The 21,269-nt window shown below is 40.2% G+C and overlaps 1 protein-coding gene across 4 annotated transcripts in view; it reads right to left on the reverse strand.

Moving 5' to 3' along the window:
- The window catches only part of LOC149948915 (5'-3' exonuclease PLD3-like), a 123,316-nt gene that overhangs the window by 35,425 nt on the left and 66,622 nt on the right, over positions 1–21,269 (reverse strand). Inside the window, exon 1 of one of the 4 annotated variants that reach the window (XM_090172800.1) lies at positions 859–950. The exons of the other annotated variants lie outside the window; for them this stretch is intronic. The gene's annotated coding sequence lies outside the window, so the exon portion shown is untranslated. Of the gene's footprint in view, positions 1–858; positions 951–21,269 lie in introns of those variants that run through there. 4 annotated transcript variants of the gene reach the window in all.

The raw sequence follows: 21,269 nt of genomic DNA on the forward strand, positions 1-21,269 counted from the left end.
AATATACAGTTCTGGAGATCCGAAAATACAATATAGCGTTAGAAGGCCAGACCATAGGAACAGACTGAATGTTAAATAAGCAATATCGTTTTCAAAAACAGCCGGGCGTGGTGGGGAGGGATAAGTTTGACCTTCGTGTAAAAGCTACGTAGTCCAATTCGAAGAATAAGACTAAGGGGAAGGGTAAAGTTTGTTTACGACCATAGTTATACGTCTCGTGCCCTATATTTTTAGAGAACGATTGTATCCGTATTTTTCAAATACACACACCTCCCGTGACGTAAATAACAAAATGGCGGATGGGAGAATAACCGTTATTTTGCAACCCCAGCAAACCCCCCCACCCGAGGCTATTGTAAAAGAGGGGAGTGAAGGGGGTAGAAACGGTAGCGGTTATATACAGGGTGTTTCAAAAGGTTATGCAAAAATTTGAAGGAGTTTTTTTTAAATAATAATCAGCTAGGCTAATACCCAAGGCACCACCTTAGACATAAGTCATCGAGCGCTTTTAAAGCCATTAATTCAGGTATAATGCGTAGGATAAAGGTGGCAAGCCACGCGAGCCAACCGAGGGGTCGGACACTTGCCATTATTTTGTACAGGATTTCGGGATTTTGTAGAGATTTTGGCGATTTTATCATTACTTTTTGAAGTGATTTTGGGATTTCAATGTTAGTTTACCATAGAGAGAGTTAAGATTTTGCGATTTTGGACAAAGTGTACGGGATTTTGGTAAATGTCCGACCCCTCGGAGCCAACAGCTCCCTATACTAACTATTACCGTTAACCTCAACAAGTTTTTATGGAGTTGTAGGGGTTGAGTTGAGAAGTATGCCAATTTTTTCCCCATTTTCCTACGTTGAGTTGAAAGAGCGCCAGAGAGCTTCAAAGTGTGGCCTACTAGCCCCTGCAAGTAGGCTGCAAAACCAAGCAGTGGGGAAATGCGAACATTAATGTTTGGGTTCGTGTGACAGGTAAAAAAGGACTTTGTAAACAAATTGAGGTAACCAGCGTAAAAAAGTAAACTTAAACAGTATTTAAAGACCCTGCTGCTTTGTTTTGCTCTTGTTGCAGCCTACTTCGAAGGGCTAGTAGGCCACACTTTGAAGCTCTAGTAGGCCGCACTTTGAAGCTCTAGTAGGCCGCACTTTGAAGCTCTAGTAGGCCGCACTTTGAAGCTCTAGTAGGCCGCACTTTGAAGCTCTAGTAGGCCGCACTTTGAAGCTCTAGTAGGCCGCACTTTGAAGCTCTAGTAGGCCGCACTTTGAAGCTCTAGTAGGCCGCACTTTGAAGCTCTAGTAGGCCGCACTTTGAAGCTCTAGTAGGCCGCACTTTGAAGCTCTAGTAGGCCGCACTTTGAAGCTCTAGTAGGCCGCACTTTGAAGCTCTAGTAGGCCGCACTTTGAAGCTCTAGTAGGCCGCACTTTGAAGCTCTAGTAGGCCACACTTTGAAGGTCTCTGGCGCTCTTTTCACTCATCGTAAGAAAATGGGAAAAAACAGGCATACTTCTCAACTCACCCCCTACAACGCCTTCAAATTTCGCATAACCTTTTAAAACACCCTGTATAGGTACAATATTATACGTTGATAAAACGTTTATTTCTCCTCCCTCATAAATATTAACTAGCGTTGCACGCACGCGCTCTGTAAGCTTCGCCACTATCCTACTGGTCGGTTTTCCGCGTGACGTCATCGTCTCTATAGTGGAAGTCTAGTGTCGTCCCCCTTTCGCCCCCTACCCTTGTCACGAAGACGCGGCGGCCATCTTGTCGGCATTTATCGGGGAAACCGAGAGTTTGGTATATAGTCGGAGGTGGATTTGGAGTTTTAGCGTTTTGCTTCTTTTTCCCGGCGAACACTTACAAGAAGCTCCGTGTCACGGCAAATTGCAATTTAGAAAAGGCGCGTCGCTCCCGACTCTCTCGCCTCGCACGAAATGCCGGGCTGGCTGTCAGCTCGACGAAAATTAACGCGTCTTGGCTCTTGAGAAAAATATTCTCGGCGAGAAAAAGGCGGAAATATAAATCCTAGAGAATAAAAATAACCCGATTTCGGAATAAAAGGAAATGTAAGATTGCAATTCGGTAATATCGTTTGCTCTGACTTGGACTATCGCGTGCTTGCTCGTAGCGTCGTAAGCGTACGTCATAACTAAACCCCGCCTCGAAACGGACGCCGTGACATTAATTTAACTTCACAGATCACGAGGCAAAACGACACACGATTCTGATAAATAATCACGTGACCACCATGGGCGTCTTAATATCATGGCCGACCTATACGCGTTACCATGGCAACGAACACAAGCCACGGAATCATTGGACTTAATTTAATAGTTCTTTTTTATATGTGGCTCTTACGTCACAGCCTCTTGCTTTGACAAGACTACGAGCGAGAGCTACAGTCGCCAGAGGAATATAGGTTTTTCAAGCGCGCGTGCAAATCGCTCGTGCGAAGAATACACTAATGAAACTGGGTCTTTAAATAAAAGATGATCATAACCGATTATAGAGTTTGTGCTGTTGCGACTGAACATATGTTTATGGTTTCTGATTATACTACCAAGCTGATAATTTTCTATGCATAGACCTAGCAGCAAATACGACCAATCAAATTTTGGGCGTTCTTAAATCCTTATTTCCAAAATTTAAATTATTCGGTGGCCAAGAATATATTTATTTATACCATAGAAACTAGGTTTATACCGAGGGACATTGGGAGAATGGCCAAGTTGCCGTAGCGTTAATGACCACCTACAAGGGAATGCAGCGCGGGCCGGGCCCGAAAAAGGACGGCCCCCCTAAAATAAATCCGTTTTAGCTAAAACTTACCAACTCTAATTGCCCTCCCTCTACTGGCGAAAAAACACGTCACATATAGCGATCCAGTTAGCTAACGCCCCTGTGGGCACAAACAGGCTCCACCCAAGGGGGTGCAGCTTACGCAATTTTTAATCATGGCCTCTCCTTGTAACATGGATTAAACACTAAAGGATGTTCCACGGGTGAAAAAACACACAAATGCCCTGTCACGTCGCCACCTAGCGGCGCGAGTCCAAAAAAACAGAAATTTATTTTTATCTCCGCTCTATCCAGGGGCAAACAAACCCAAGTGCTTTTAAATAAATAATGGTATCGAAAAAATAGCAGACTAATTCTTAAAATCACGGTATAAAAGTTCCAAAAAATAACAGATGGCGCTACAAACTCATATCTGGTGCCCCTGGATAGAAGAAAAACAAATATAACACCTAGCTAACGAGGAATTTGCCTTAGGAAGCTAACCCGTGGAACATCCTTTAGTGTTTAATCCATGCTTGTAATGCCTTTGTAAGATTTCTTAATGCAAAAAAATGTAATGTCCTCAGCCTGCATCGTTCGGGGACTACACCGGTCTTTTATGGATACAATATTGATGGAGTTGATCTCGATCACGTGCCCGAGTTCAAATATCTTGGCGTCACTATCTCCGCCACGCTTTCCTGGGATGTCCACATTTCCCGAATTGTGTCCCAAGCTCACCGTGCTTTGGGCTTCCTCCGTCGTCACCTCTCTGGTTGCTCTTTTACAACCAAGTCTTCCGCGGTTAAAACCTATGTCTTACCGATTTTGGAATACTGTTCTTCTGTATGGTCCCCGCATACAGCGGCGGGCTCCCATAAACTTGACATGGTGCAACGGAAGGCTGCTCGGTTTTCGTCCTCAGTGGGCTACGCGTGGGATGTTAGTCTTACTAGGGTCCTTAAAACATCAACTGGTCAACTATATCGTCGCGTCGGCGTGTCAAACGTCTTGTCGCGATCAACTCTGTGATTCACGAGTCGTGCGGGGCTCTATCCCAACTGTCCGCGTCAATCTCGCCCTGGAAGCAACTCCCTCGGGGAGCACGTCGCGGGAATACCTTTATTCTTCCTTTCGTGAAGACAGCAGTTCGTAAGAAGTCTTTTTTGCCTTCCTCTGTAAAAGAATGGAACTTGCTACCGGACCATTTAAAGTGCATTCCTCTTCGCTCGAAATTTCTGCGGGAATTGAAGCGACATCTCGAACTCCAGTAGTAATTTTTTATTATTACTCAGTTGATTGTATATACTGTATATATTCTTGTATGTGTTCACTATTACACATTTTATTCTGTATCTCTTTCATACTAGCGTGATGGGCATTGCCTTTTGCTAGTTTCAATAAACTTTAGAACTTTAGAACTCTTGGCATCTAGTAAATTTCGAACTGGAAGTAAGGAAAATTGACGTCATCGTTCTCGTGACATTCGTTTAGAATTCAAGATGGCAGCGCTCTTTAAAGGGAATATAACCTTTGGTATTTCTGTCGCCCTCCGAGGGTTCCAATATTGTCCACTGCCTCCCATAGCTTTTCACACTTTCGTCTTTGATAATCGCTGATTGTGAAGGGAATAAAGGAAATTGACGGGGTCTTCGATAAAGAACGCGTTGGAGGTTCTATTGCCTTTAAACAATTACGTTACAAATTATGATTTCAAAGTAATCAAAATAGCGGCTCATCATTTGTTCCAGCGTTAAATTTGCACAATTTATATCAAAAATAGGATATTTTACACCCAAGGGCGTATCCAGGATTTTATTTCAGGGGGGGTTTTGAGGGAAAATTTCAAGGGGGGGGGGGAGTGCTGACGGAAGTTTCACTGATTTTTATTAGACACCCCAAAACCCCCCCTTAAATACGCCCTTGTTTACACCTTCGTACTAAATTGTTTATTAAAATTCTTCGAACCTTTATTAATTGAAGTCATTTAAAAATATAATAATAAATTTGCTAAATTGACACGATTTTGAAGTGTTCTTGTTCTTAGATTTTTTTCTTACAAGACGTTCTTAACAAAATTAAATTTATTTACCTTTCCTCGCGAAATTCACATTGAATTTTACATTTCAAACACGCGTTACCAAAATTTCATACGCACCTAAAGGATCGAAAGCAGCTTCTGACCATACAGATAAAGTTCTAAAGGTTGATTGTAAGAAACGCTAGCGTTTATTGAGGCCATAGTTAAGCAACAATGTATTTATTTTTGCACAGGGAGAATGACCATGTAGAGACAAATATTAGCGTTGCTCTCAATCCACCTCACGCTCGAAGAGTAAGCTCCCACCCCGAAAACAAAATCAAATCAACACCGTATCTCATTGGTTCCCTAAACTGACGCCCCCCCCCCCCCCCACCACGCGGGCTAGGAGTAAATTCCACCATGATGACCATCGTCTCACCTGTAGTCATTCTTTCTAAATTCTAAGTAGAAGCAAATACATTCTTGGCTGTCGAGTAATTTTTCACATATCTTTAAAAGCTTCTCGATCGAAACACTTATTATGATTAGCCGTAAAGTTATATGAGCTCGCTCCCTTCTGGGCTACGCCGATCACAGGTTGCTTATTTTTCATCAGGTAAACCACTCACGGAAATTATTGCTACCAGAGGTACAGTCCTGATCAAAAGTTTCTGGCCGTTTTCTCTTGGCAGCCATTTTGTTTAAATTTTATGTAAAGAGTCGACTGTGGGCTTTTGGGAAGATTACCTTCACGAAAATAATATGCCGTGAAAAATAATGCGCTAGCACCATTTGGGCGTGAGCAAATCCGGGAATAGAAAAACCCCTCCAAAAAGACGTCATGCAAAATTAATCAAAATATATCGTGCCTACGCTTGTTCGACGCGTGATCACACTCAGAAACCAAATTCCATTTAAAATCGGTTTCAAACTTTTAAAGTTATTGAAGAAATAGTGACGACAAAAAACATGAAAATTAACCCTAAATTCATTTATTTGCTCTTGTTTCACTTAAAATGGAAATTAGTGTTAATTTTCATGGTTTTCGTCGTCATTATGTGCTTTCTTTTCGCCTGTGCTCGGACTAAAATTGTACTCTTTTTACCCTAAAACGTTTTATTGCCTGTTCCGGGGATGAGAATTACTCTGCCCCATTCGTTGATTCCGCAGTATTAGGGATACTCTTTTTACTTCTTCTGGAAAGGAGGTTTAAAGGAGTAAATCGGATTTTGTCCTCTGTTAGCCAGAATTTATCTGCTGAAAAGGCCACAGGCAGCCATTTTGGAAAAACGTTTTTACTTCGACTCAAACTATTCTTACTCTACTCCGAAATCCCGGAACAAGCGAAAAGAAACCACCTAGTTCTTCAATGACTTGAAAAGTTCGAATCCGATTTGCAAAATGGAACTAGATGATATCATTTTGGAGTAGAGCATTATTTTTCACTGTATTTTATTTTCGTGACGTTATTCTTTCCAAAAAGCCCCCCGTCGGTTCTCTCAGGAATTCATACCTCTACTTGGAATACTTATCGCGGCAGATTATCGTCTCGATGTGGCTGACGGTTTTATTGACGTCACTATGTTAACTTAACAAACAACAACGTGGGAGGGGAGCACGCGCAAAGGTGATTTTTTATCTCGTAGGTGGGGCCAAAGCCGTCCGAGTGATCTTACCATACGCGATACGGCAGGATAAGCATTCCAAGTAGAGGTATGGATTCCTGCTTGCTGGTTCTCTACAATAAAATAGAAACGAAATGGCGGCCAAGAGAAAACGGCCAGAAACGTTTGATCGGGACTGTACATAAATACTGCTCTTACCAGAGAACTATCAATCCGAGGCTTAAAAACCAAGTGGGGCTGGAGGCAATTTCTAATGAACATGGTTTTCCCGTCAGAGGGTGAAAACATACACCGCATCACTGCTTAAAATTTTCCGCTTGTATTACTCCGCCTGAAGGTGTAAAATGTACTTTGAAGACCATGTACATTTTACAAAATGAATAAAATTAGTATTGGGAGTCGGATTGTTATATACACTAGACAAGAACGGCTGTATTTCTACTGTAAGGAGAATGACACTGGTTGAGAGTCGTCCCAACTTCAGACGATATTTAGCTTCGCTTCCAATCCCCCTTACGCCTCAAAAATCAAGTCAGTACGTTGTCTCGTTGCAAAGTCCGACGCCGCCGTTCATACACCGCGCCGGTTTTTATTTTCATTTTTGGGTGCGCCGCCGCCTTCAATAGGCGATATTATAAAGTCATATATGCTTGCTCAACTTGTTAAAATGGGATAACGAAATAGTACAGTTAAAGCCTACGGATGAATTCATAGGCTCTTTGGTGGGAAAGCTAATGGAAGCATAGTGGAAGGTGGCCTTTCCCCTCAAAACAAGAAGGCCACGTTACTTTATTATATCGCCTATTCTTAGCTTTGACGTGGTAATGTGATTCGGTCGGCCATAACATTAAGACGCGCGTGGTGGTCAAGTGGCTATTTGGCAGGATCGTCTGATTGTTTTTGCCTCGTGATCGGTGACGTGTCATGGCGGAGGCTACAAGGCGGGGCTTAGCTACGTTGTATAACTACGACGCTACGAGCAAGCACGCAATACTAAAAACGTTTATCTTCCAGGCCACAGTTTAATTTAACAATTACTTTATCTCAAGTTTGCTTCGGGTTCGTTGCACTATGATGTAGTTATAATACGTGTTTTAATAACATGAATGCCTCTGGAGAGTCTTGTTCGGCAGAGGTTGACCCGTTCCCAGATAAGCCCTGAAAATCGCGTTCACACTTACAATGTTAGCCATTTTGCTTTTCAAATAGTTCTTTTTTATAAAGTAACGTGGCCTTCTTGTTTATATGTCACCACCCTCCTACGCATTGTAACCCGGCCACCTGAATTAAAGGCTTCAAAAGTCGCTTGATGACTTAGGCCTAAGGTGGTGCCTTGGGTATTAGCCTAGCTGGTTATTATTATTATTATTATTATTATTATTATGTCGCTCTTACGTCACAGTATCTTACTTTTACGAGTCTACGAGCGAGCTTTACAGTCGCCAGTGGAATGTAGCTTTTTCTAGCGCGCGTGCAAATCGCTCGCGCGAAAAATATACTTATAAAGCTGTGTCTTGTGATGTAAGAGCAACATTTTAACAAGTTGTTCAAGATAACTTTTTATTTTATAAAATTAACGATGTCCTTTAAATAAAAGATCATTCATAGCTGATTATAGAGTTTGTGCTGCTGCGCCTGGACTTTTAACAGGTTTGTCTATAGTTTATCTTTATACTGCCAAAGCTGAGAATTTTCTATGCATAGATCTGGCAGCATTTTTCAACAGGGGGGCAAGACAGTCAGAGAGGGGTTTATTTAAGCACCTATAGACCCATGTTGAAAGTTGGGGGGCCAAAAATTTAAATTTTTACCTGGCAACTCAGCATTTGGACAGAACATCCGTTTCCTTACTTCCGCCTGTATATTTCAATGGCGGTCACGTGGTTGAAAACGTCACAAACAGGATGTTCCGTCCACAGGTCTCACTTAAGCCTCGTCTGCGGCCCCTCTTTTGTTATGGGTCTATTTAGTAGTAAATAGTTGATATTATAAAATAAAGAGCGGTTTTGCCCAACTTGTTGAAATGTTGCCCTATAGTGTCGAAATATGCCAAAAGAGAAATATACTACTAACAACCGTTGTAAGTTCAAATGCAATTGGGCGAGAGTGTCAGTGTCGGTAAGAAAATTAGTATTTAAACAACAGGAATTGTCATACTTATAACATAAGTAACTTAATAGTATGTAAACTTATGTTTATATTTAGGGAGACGTTTCTCCCATTAATCCTCTACGGCTTTGGCCCACCTACGAGAGAAAAAATCTCCTCTGCGCGCGCTCCCCCCTCACGTTGTTGTTTATTAACTTAACAAAGGGACGTCAAAAAAACCGTCAGCCTCATCGAGACGAAAATCTGCCGCGATGAGCATTCCAAGTAGAGGTATGGATTCCTGCCCTCTACCAGTATTCTCTTCCCCTTAAAATCTATCAAATCAGCTCCGCATCTCATTGGTTTCCTACAACAATAGACGCTTCAATAAAACATCTTCGAGGAAATTGTCAAGAAGTAATATTACCGAGAGCCAGGACCTGCAAGTTACTGTTTATATAGTGCTTGTGAAAATAATGGAAACTTTTCACCGGTACGGTACGCATCAAGTGTTTAGAGCTCGGCGTTGGGATAAGAAATAATCACTTTATTTATTTTTATCCACAAACGAAAATTATCCGGGAAAAAACGATTATTTTACATGTTAAATTGCTATATAGCCGTGGATAATATCCATGGATAAACCGTTAATCGTAATTTTTTTGGTTAATCAAAACTTTAGCGGTTAATTTATCTGTTTCGCCGAGCTCTACAAGTGTTTCCCTTTAACCAGGTTGCTTTATTTTGACATATTAAGGCTTAGCAAAAACAGGACGTTCTTTTTACAGGTGAAAAGTTTCCATTATTTCAACAAGCACTATACAAACCGTAACTTGCAGGTCCTGGCTCTCGGAATTATTACTTCTTGGCGATTTCCTTGAAGACGTTTTATTTAAGCGCCTATTGAACACACGAAGGTGACTTTTTGATTGCCCTCCTCTCTCTTGTGACGGGGAAAATTAAACAAAGCTACATAGTCATTCTTCCTAAGTATAAATAAATTCATTCTTGTGGGCAGTGGGCACGCATAAAGGGGTATAATGTGAACGAAGCTTTATTTCCCGGGTACAATTTATCTTGGGGACCTATTCTTAGAAATAATATATACCTTGATAATTTACATCGCGACTTAATTACGCGCACTTTAAGTGCTAAAGAAAATTACGAATACCAAATGCAGCTACATTTCTAACTCCAAGAATTTATTCACGTTAACGAGAATATGTAATCGCAATTATAGCCTCTGTTTTCATGATTCCCGGTGGTGCCTTGGGTATTAGCCTAGCTGATTATTATTATTAAATTATGCGCCTTCGCGGAGAGAGAGCCCGTGATCGTATCGGAGTGTCTTCCACCCTTACTGGCACCTAGGAGCAACAAACACAAGGAGAACGCAGCTAGCCTTTAAACACGCTAACGAAGGGTTGTGTACGAATTTCATTGGACGAGCGTCACGAGCCTTTACGCTGAACGTTTTACGGGCGGGGGGAAGACAATTTCCGAATTTCCCCCTTCCGACGGCAGCCGGCGCTAAGGGTGTCTAACCAATGAAAAACGTACGCAAGAAAATCCACGACTTTTGACAGGTTGCGTTCTCCTTGTGTGGGGTGCTGTGTTTGTTGCTCCTAGCTGACACCTACAAGCAACCAACACAAGGAGAACGCAGCTAGCCTTTAAACACGCTAACGCAGTGTTGTTTACAAATTTCATTGGATTAGCCTTTACGCTGAAGGTTTTACGGAAAGGGGGAAGACAATTTCAGAATTTGCCCCTTATGACGGCAGCAGGCGATAATTCGTCTAACCAATGTACGCAAGAAAATGCACGACTTTTGACGGTTTGCGTTCTCCTGGTGTGGGGTGTTGTGTTTGTTGCTCCTAGGTGGCACATAGTTCGCACGATTACCCCAGGTAAGTAGGAGGGGCGTGGTTATTCTTGCGGGGATCACGAGGAGAACTCTGTTCTCGGAATGGCAATATATACGAAATAATATAAAAAGGAAATGGCTGTTTCACTTCCGTTTCCCGTGAGAGCCGGAAGCGCGCCTTGCTGAATTCATGGCGTCGAATTAGAATTTTACAGGAAGAGATCCGTCTTACCATAAAACTATCAAGGCCCCCCTAAGTTTGAAACGAATGGGATTTTAGCGTTAGGCTAATGACTGGCCAAACTGGCTATATGAACCCACCTGGTGGTGAAAAACTGAAACTTATGAACAAATCCTCTAATGCATGCCACCGGAAACTGCTTCGTAGATGGCAAGAGGTAGTATAGGTGGTAGGGGTGAGAGGGGTTGGGAAGATTAGCTCTTTTTCTCCGCCAGGCAGCGTAGATCCTAATTTTGATTTCTCCCGCGCCTGTCTAGTGCGGAATACATGTACTCTTATGCCCATTTCAAACTTGATAGGCTTATGGTCTTACGAATAAAAGTCAAGCAATCTGTTTTCGTCCGCTTAACAATCTTAATAATAATAATCATCTAGGCTAATACCCATGGCACCACCATAGGCCTAAGTCATCGAGCGAATTTTAAAGCCATTAATTAAGGTGGCCGGGTTACAATACGTAGGAGGGTGGTGGAAAGCCACACGAGCCACGTGAGCCAACAGCTCCCTACACTAACTATTGCCGTTAACCTCTACAAGTTTTTATGGAAGGGGAAACCAAAGAGCTCGGGGGAAAACCTCTTAAGCCAGTGGGGAGAGAACTTGCAAACTCAACGCGGAAGGAGCTGCTCCGAGTTTTCACCCAGTGCTACAAGCTGGGATCGAACCCGGCTCCTCTTGCTACGTGGCGAAAGTGATAACCATTCCGCCAACGCACCTCTTTCCGGATCAAATTACCTCCTACCAGAAGTGTATAACAAACGCCCTTAAATAAAAGAAATTTTAAATATAAAACCCTTAAAGATATGTATTAATTTCCCTGTTTTGCTAATAAATGGCGGATTAACCAATTGGCTGAGTAAGTTTAAGCCTACTAGCCCGGAGCTTGCCGTAAGTAGAGGGGCCCGAGAAGAGGCTAAAGGATCATGGTCATTGGGGCCCTAAAAACGCTTAAGCCTAGGGGCCCAGGTGGTGGTTAATCAACGACTGCTTGAAACATGTACCTTCGCAACCTCCACGAGGTTTTTTCAAAATTATTTCGGATGAAAGAAATAGTTTCTAAAATTATTACATCGATAAAATATGGTTTATAAATAAAAAAATAAATATCATTACGCAGTGTAAGTGTTTCGTTTTACGTCGTTCCACGAATTATCACAAATCATCGCTGAATTTCAATGATTTTCTTAACAGATTCCCCGTGATTATCTACGATTTGTATACCTGATTACTAAAGTGACTACATCGTGTGAGATACTTCTCCCGTAAGAGATATATTATAAACTTCTGTTCCTACAACGTAGCACAGTTTATTTCCAAAGGAAGCTAACAAAATGTTATTTCAGTAAAAAGTCTTATCAAATAACAATTCACCCGATTGGGGTTTTGAGGTAGTTTAGTCAGGGGCGTACCAACTTTGAGTAGTCGGAGGAGGTCAAGACAACGCAACCCTAAAAACGACCAAGATTGGGTATTTTGTGCTTTTGAAACTTTTTTGGTGATAACACCAAAATGTAAAGTTTCAAGTCCAATATTTATTTAAATCTAACGACGTAACGCAGCTCATCAAATTACCGAAAATGTTCAGTTTGCTCGACTGGGGTTACTTCATTAAGCCTTTAATACCTCTAACTAGTCAATTTCGAAATTTTAACCATGGCCAAACATTTGGAGGGAGCCAATACATAAGTTGCCTATCTCAGAAAAATATTTGTGCACCCCTCCAGGTTCCTAATTCCTGGATTCACTTTCCATAATGTTCAGATATTAATAGCGTTTTCCATTTGACTGCTCTCGAGTGCTCTAGATCAGCGGTTCCCAATTTTATTTTGCTATGGAACCCTAAATTATCCACCAAATTCTGGCGGAACCCCAACTCATTTTTTTACTCATCTTAAACTCTTGACACAAACAAAGATGGCCACGCTGCGAATTCTCGGAACCCCTGTGACCCTTTTACGGAACCCCAGGGTTCCGCGGAACACCTTTTGGGAACCGATGATCTAGATCACTCTGATCAACATTTTATGTTCCATTTGCGTGCTCGGATTTGCATCGATCAAGTTTCGCGTGTTCCATTTCCCGCTCTCGTGTACTCGGAGATCGCCCAAAACCGATTTGCCGATTTCGACAAATCAACGGATTGAGATCGAGATAGTAACAAATTTTTGCCTGTTTCTTTTAGATTTTTTGTCAAAATGGAAATCCAAGACGCGAAAATTAAAATTACTAGCAGACATAAAACATCAAAGAGCGGGAATATGTTCATGGAATGTTCCATTTGCAGCTATACTCTCGTCGATCGGGACGAGATCTATGCCGTCAGAGACAGATTCGGAACGAATCTCGAGTAATCAAATGGAAAACGCTAAAAGATTACCAAATGTTTGAAATTCAAGCAATGAAATAAAGTTATTCCGTGAACTATGACTGTATGACCGATTGTCTGCTTTTAAATAGCCTTTGGTTTTGGTTTAAATGAAATCAATGAAATCAAAATTTTATTTTTTTGTTTAATTGGAAAAAAAATTATTTTAAAGGAATATAACTACGGTATTTGGTGCATTATATGGCTTAAGATATTTGTGGTGATCGTTAGTGAATTCTTGCTCAAATGGTGACGGGGTCATCCGTAAAGAATGAGTTGAGGATATTCAATTTAACAGTCTAAATGTAACACAGGAAACAATATAGCAGACAGATTAGCAGACAAGAATGATAAAACGAATAAGCCCATTGGAGGACCTCAAAATGTTAGCCCTAGTGTGGATAATAAGCCTTTTTATAAAGTCATTACGCTTGCCGAACTTGTTTTAATCTATCGCTTTCGTCACGAGATACGTAGGAGTTCAGTTCAGTTTTGAAGGTTAGATCTTTATAAAAAGGGCAAATCGCTCTTTAATATTTTAGCGTTAAAGGCTCGTGCATTTTTTTTTATTTCAGTTGAATAAGACATAAATAGAGTTTATTCTAGCGTCTATTGGTTATTATAATGAAACGTCACGAGTGACGCACCCGATGCATCTAAACAACAAGGCCAATGTTGCTTTATAGAAAGGCCTATTAGCCTTTTCAGATTACTGTATGTTTTTATAATTGCAAATCGTCTGCTTAGCAGACGGAAATCTAGCGGTTTATTAACTTCTCGCTTTGTCCGCTACGTGTTTTTATATAATCTAAAAAGGCTTAGTGTTGTACTATTGCGACCAACAACTAGTTGGTACATCGGGCACGAGCAACTAATTGGCAGTAAAAATATTGCATAGTCTGAACATTAATTTAGTCTTCTGTACTTTCAACGTCTCTTCTCAACACTCCATCAAGCTATCTCGGCGTCAAAAATGTGTTCAGGTTCACATTTTTAAAGGGAGTTTCAACTTCCATGTTTATTCGACCTAGAAGACGAATTTTCGGTTTAGTTCATACTCCCTTTAAAGGGAATATAACCTGCAAAGCAATCTTTATGGAAGACCCCTTCAATTTTTCAAATTTCCCTGTACAGTGGCACCAACGAGGGGTCGGACACTTGCCATTATTTTGTACGGGATTTCGGGATTTTGTAGAGATTTTGGAAATTTTATCATTATTTTTGAAGAAATTATGGGATTTCAATGTTAATTTACCATAGAGAGAGTTAAAAGATTTTGCGATTTTAGACAAAGTGTACGGGATTTTGGTAAATGTCCGACCCCTCGGGCACCAAACATTTTTTAAACCAAAGGCCAGAGGGTCTTTAATAGCGTCTGTTTTAATGATTCCCGGAAGATATTCTCCGCCTACAAGGAGAGAGATCCTGTCATCGTAACGGGGTGTCCCCTCCCCTAGAGGCAGAAAGGGGGCAAATAATAGGCAAGAAAGGGGGGAGGGGCAGCATTTGTACAGGAATGTTCTTCCCCCTTACCGACAGAAAGGGTTAAAGAGAACGCTACGATATGCGGAGGGGCGTGGTTTTTCTTCCAGGGTTTTCTCTGTTCATTCGAATATATTCTTGCCATATTGTGTGGGTTAAAGCGTAGAAACTACAAGAGGAATAGAAAGAGTCGATGAAAAGTGTTACGGGCTCTGTAAGGGCAAAAGGTTCTCTGTTCATTTCCGCTTGAATCTAATTGGCCGTCATTTCCAAAGCTTTTTTTGATTGGACCAGAGATAACCGGAAATGAAGGGAGAACCTTTTGCCCGTGTAATCTTAGTAAAGCACGTACAAGGGCAGGCAGGGCCGGATTAACCAATAGGCCGAATAGGCCTGGGCCTAGGGCACTAAGCCTACAAGGGGCACCAAGAGGGTTCGAAAAAAATAAAAGTACAAAACTTTAATCATTTGCTTTTCACCAAATATTTTTCGGAGTTATTTTAGTAAATGCGTCCACCCCTATGAACCAAAAACGTTTGATTGTCACATTATCTCACGGACTGCCGTCTAACCCCTGACGTCTGACGACATACTAAATCTGGCAGCAAAATTAATTTTCCTTACATTTCTCAATTATAAATTGAGGAAGCGCCTAGCTCGCTTCGCTCGCTATTGAAAGGGGGCACCAAAATTAACTTGGGCCTAGGGCCTCATAAAGTCTTAATACAGCCCTGAGGGCAGGGCCTTCTATTCCTGTGGTAGTTCCTATGGTTAAAGTCATAAAAACCTTTCCCTACGATATGTTTTTTATTCTCTTTCAAAGCGAGTGGACCACTAGAAAGGAAAGTCAATATGTGTCCAAGATTCAATTGAGAATTTCCCCGAAGCCACCTCTTTCAAATTGACAGACGTCCGAGTGAAACCGCGTCTTTAATCTTACCATAAGTCTATAATATTGTTCCATAAGTTTGTCACTTTTGGGGGATATTTTACTGAGAGCTAGTAATGGAGTGACGTCATCACAAGAAGAAAATCTCCCCCTAGCGATGCGCTGTCAAAGGCAAAAACGGTGACAAAGCCCGTAATGCAGCCTGTCTTGCGAATAGCTCTCACAAGGAGACTACCCGAGGTGGTTTTCACCGATTTTGTTGAAACTCGGGGGTTAGGTAGACCTTATGGTAGTTTGAAATTTGCCAAAGGGAAAAGTTGCAATGGGCTTTAGATTTCCCATGGCAACCGAAAATGTTTTGACCTCTCAAAACAAAAAAAACATGGAATTTTCTCGGTTTCACAGGGTAATTACTTTCTTAAAAATGTTTAAAAAAATTAATTTTCAAAACCTACCAAAAAAGATGAATTTGACCTATTTTGGGTAAAATTGATCAAGGATTTTTGTAAAATTGATCAATTTTCGTTTAATTTTAACAAAATTGGGGTAATCGAGAAATACCTATGCTTTTCAAATGGAGAGGTCAAAAACATTTTCGGTTGCCATGGGAAAACTAAAGCCCATTGCAACTTTTCCCTTTGGCAATTTGCATACTACCATAAAGTCTACCTAACCCTCGAGTTTCAACAAAATCGGTGATAACCACCTCGGGTAGTCTCCTTGTCAGTAAAACTTTTGCATGTGAAGAATAGGAAGTGTCACACTTATGTTAAAATTATTATACATTTATGATCTTACTGACGCTCGATCAAAACTCTTGCTTTTCTTCTATTTGAATGTAGACGTATTTCGGTAAACATGTGCACAGATAGAGCCGATTTGATTTCGGTCGGCGGTGGCGTTTGGCGAAAAACACCCGGCGGCGGCAGGCCGCGCCGATTTTTCAAAAATCCTCGGCGGCGTTGATTTAAAAAAAAAATCCAAAATGTTTTTGAAAGAAAGAAAAGTTACGTGGAAAACCTAAAACAAATTTCGGTGGCGGGAACAAAATTTATCGGCGGCGGCGTTAGGCTCTATGCAACGATACTTGCATAAAACCTGACAAGGATTATTCGTCTATAGATACAGTTAATAATGTATTTCAGTTAACAGAGATTTAATGGATTCGCTCCGCGCTACCTTAGAGCAAGACTTGCTTGGTTTTAAACTTGTTGCAGCCTACTTCCAGGGGCTAGTAGGCCACGCTCTCTGGCGTTTTATTAAATCATCGTAGGAAAATGGGAAAATACAGGCATACTTCTCAACTCACCCCCTACAACTCCTTAAATTTTTTGAAACACCCTGTATAGTTGCGATAGCATATTCTCCGTTAACCCGAATTCATTCTTGATACAATATATATATTATTATTACTCGATTATTACAGTCGATTAAAGTTAATGCATTATACCAAATTCTAATCGCGTTTATTGACAATAAATATGGGAACGTTAAAAACGGTTATTTTTCAGTTAGTGATTACTTTTATTTATAAGTCAGAAATGTAAATAAAATGAACTGTTAGAGTCTCGACTCAAATGTTTTTCAATTTATCTAACACCCAGAATGGATTTCATTCTACTGCGGGAGAATGACTATACTCAGTTTACTCACATCGTTAGTTGCAGGTTAAGAAAGGCAAAATATCTAGTACATTTGGCGGAAAGACACTAGCACGAATTTCCGATAAATCAGCGGCGGGAATTTCGAATTTCGCCTATTTTCTGTTGAATTCCTAAAAGTTTCCACGCGTGTTATATTAATCCATTTTAGAAATGTCTATTGCGTAAATTTCAAAGTGATCAATGAATATTTAATGTAGATTATTATTTTTAAGCTTCATTAAAGCGTATTTTTAGTATTATGCTCAGGACTAAACAAATCATCAAATCGCACGTTTATGTACGTCAACGTAGTAATATCGGCATTACCCATTCTATACTTACCCTGAACTCGCCCAACGGAATTTTTTTAGGTATACCTCACTTGTATTACTAAAAATAAATTATTACAACCGTTTTTAAATCTTATCTATGTTAATTAATTAATTATCACTTTCAAATATAACGCGATAAACGGTATATTTTGCAAAATTATACAACATACTTAGAAATGCAACCGTTAATAGGCCAAATTCGAAATTAACGCCACCGATTTACCGGAAATTCATGCTAGGGTCTTTACGCCGAATGTTCTAGATATTTTGCCTTTCTTAACTGGCAACTGAGTATACATGAAGCATAAATCGTTGGGGTAGGTCCGAATTCTGTCGCTAAATTAGTATTTCTTATTGCTGTCCTATTATGTCCATTTTTTCTTTGGCCGATATAGTAAGTGGGAATTGCGTTGAATGTTGTGGATATTTTAGGTTAGGTTCACGTTAATGTTACTATTTTCTTATATTAACAATATTTAAAAAAACAACCAATTCCTAATGTTCGAAAAAACGGACAAACGATTATTCGAACAAATGAAATTCGCCAGTAAAGTTAACATAAATTGAACGACTAAATCACCATCAAAAGTTGTGATAAATTTTTCGGGCAAATAAAATACGTTTTCCGGCATTCGGACATTTGTACCACCGTTCGGACGAATGAAATTCGAACAAATGTACCCAAATCAAATCGTTTACCTCGATACCTGACTACTAAATTGTTAGTTAATGTTCCAACAAGTTTGTTATATTGTTACCTTGTTCATTAATTCATTATCACTTTGAGATATAAGGCAAATATATATAACGCGAGCGGGTATACTTTGAAAGGCAACCGTAAACAGGTAAAATTCGAAATTCCCGCCGCCGATTTACCGGATATTCGTGCTAGTATTTTCGCGCCAAATGTACTAGATATTTTGTCTTTCTTAACTGGCAGCTGACAAGCAGTGGCGTAGCTGATGGGCCGCAGGGCCCGCGGTGCGGGGGGGGGGGGGGCCTCGAGCTTCGGAAGGGGCCCCGCTAACCATAAAAAAATTAAAAAGGGGGACCTCATAGAGATTTTGGCGGGGGGGGGGGGGGGGGGGCTCTGAGTTATCAGCTACGCCACTGCTGACAAGGAGACAACCCGAGGTGGTTATCACCGATTTTGTTGAAACTCGGGGGTTAGGTAGACCTTATGGTAGTATGAAAATTGCCAAAGGGAAAAGTTGCAATGGGCTTTAGTTTTCCCATGGCAAATATTTTTGATATCTCAAAACAAAAAAAATCTAAATTTAAAAAAGCATGGGATGTTCTCGGTTTCACTTAAAAAATTTGAAAAATTAAATTTTCAGAACCTCCCCCAAAAAGATGAATTTGACCTATTTTGGGTAAAATTGATCAAGGCTTTTGGGTAAAATTAATCATTTTTGGTTAAATTTTAACAAAATTTGGGTAACCGAGAAAATCCCATGCTTTTTTAAATTGAGAGGTCAAAAACATTTTCGGTTGCCATAGGAAAACTAAAGCCCATTGCAACTTTTCCCTATGGCAATTTTCATACTACCATAAGGTCTACCTAACCCCCGAGTTTCAACAAAATCGGTGATAGCCACCTCGGGTAGTCTCCTTTGTTTAGTTCGAATAAAATTGAGAAATACGACTATGTTGAGACGAACCACTGGGCATCTGGTGGAATAGACGCTAGCATAAACTCTATTTATGTCTTATTCAACTTGTTAAAACGTTCCACGCGCGTCTTGATATTTTAACGTAAACGGGCTCGAGCGATTTCGCGCGTGCTCCCTGAAATATAAAAAAACGCGCGAGCCTTTTACGCTAAAATATTAAAAGAGCGCGTGGAACATTTTAACAAGTTGAACAAGACATGAATAATTTATGCTAGCGCCTATTTACCGGCGGGGGAAGACGTACGTTTTAAAGAACCAACGAGATACCTGGTCGAATTGACTGGTTTGTTTTAGGGGGTGGAGCTTACTCTTCGAGCAACATCGTTTCAACATAGTCATATAATCCATGTCCGTTTTTGATAAAATCTGCGTTCGTATTTGTTAAGCTTTTAACTTTGCATAACAACGACCTCATCGTTTACGGACTGTTTGCTCAAGGCCTAAGGAAAAATCATTCACCTTAATTTACATATTATAGAACCGTTCGAATTCGGTTCAATTTTAGTCCTTGTTTTGCAGAATATAGATTAGCAATTCTGTATTTTTCAAAATATAGCGATATTATAAATGGGGTATTACCATAATCAATGAGATATCGTTATTTCACTGCACGTATAATAGTAGTTTTAAAACTTTCACCAATAAATGAGTCATGCAGACTCTAAATTGAATACGGTTATATATTTTTTTCTAAATTGCGATATTTTAATTCATATATTCATTTTTGTGAGGTGTACGAATGAAAGTAAATTTAGTAACATGACCGAGGAGTACGATATTTGCGTACGGGATTTTGAATCTCAAAGTGATTACAGAAATCAGAAACTGATTTTGAGATTTCTGAGCACAATTTTCGTGTTGATTTCTGCCTTTTTTAGGATAATTTTGAGATTTTGGAACTGAATTTCACCCAGATTTCTGGATTTTCAAGGTGATTTCTCGATTTACCAAATAATTTTCTCTAGAGTGTACGGGATTTGTACAAATGTTCGACCCCTCGAAAACGACCAACCCTGAACGGATATTCCCCTAAATTTTAGTTTTCCCGCTATGCAAATAAGCTCGGACGTCTGTTGATATTTTAGGTGTTATTACAATGATTATATTTCATAATCTGGAACAGCGCTGAAAAATGAAACGAAGCAAAGCTGCGGATTAGTCTTTAAGGCAAAACAAATCGCGGCGTTGCGAGTGGAGTGCGTCGGCAACTTACTTTGGTATGCGGATACATGGTCGGAATGGGCGCGTGCTGCAGTCCGGAGGCCGACTGTCGCGAAGGGCCAGAAGGCGGGTATTGAAATAATCTCAATTGGCCTCCGTGACCGAAGCTATACAGCCGCTTTCCCCCAAAACACCTTCCGCGGACTGTGTCCGGAAAACGCGCCGAACCCGTGTTTGTCTACCTTCCGAGTCGATAGATTCTATGGACACAGAACGCGTCGAAACAATACAGGGTGATACGCATTCCAAATGTCAATAGCTGATTCTAACAAATAGACTTGGTTTCGAGTCAAAATGCCTGGAGTCACCATTGTACACCATATTTCTGATCGACCAATATTTCCGTCGATTTCTAAAGATTTATTTCCATCCCCAGTTCCCCACGGATTTTATGATTTCAACCATAAAAACTCTAATTTTTAGGATTTCCGTTAAAGATTTCCCTTTTTTTAAAACTATTTCCCCAAAGATTTCCCTTAATTTCTAAAGATTTCTTTTGATTCCCAGTGATTTTATGATTTCGAAAATTATCTTGGATTTTTAAGAATAACAAAAAAAAATGAAATATTTTATGGTATATCCATTATTTAAAGATTTCATTAAGTTCCAAATGATTTTATAATTTCTAAATTAATAAGAAATTTAAGATATTCATAAAAGATTTCCCGATTTTTATGCAATTGTCAATAATTTTTTTCATTTTCCATGATTCCTCTTAAAATTTTAGAGATTTCTTAAGAATTATAAATATTTTTGGAAATTTTACTGATTTCTTTTTGTAAATGTACACCACGTCGTGAAAATGTGTGCTCCACCATTTTCTAAAAACCGTGACCTTGCCTTTATGCCCCTATCATGAGACGCTCTCTTTTCGCCTGTTCTAGGGTAATAAGTGTACTCTCGTTACCCTACAACGTTTTATTCGCCTGTTATCGGGCTAAAAGTGTACTCTCGTTACCCTAAAACATTTTATTCGCCTGTTCTCGGGCTAAAAGTGTACTCTCGTTACCCTAAAACGTTTTATTCGCCTGTTCTCGGG

Source organism: Leiobunum rupestre, chromosome 4, assembly GCF_980474605.1.
Source record: "Leiobunum rupestre chromosome 4, qqLeiRupe1.1.hap1, whole genome shotgun sequence".
Lineage (NCBI taxonomy): Eukaryota > Metazoa > Arthropoda > Arachnida > Opiliones > Sclerosomatidae > Leiobunum > Leiobunum rupestre.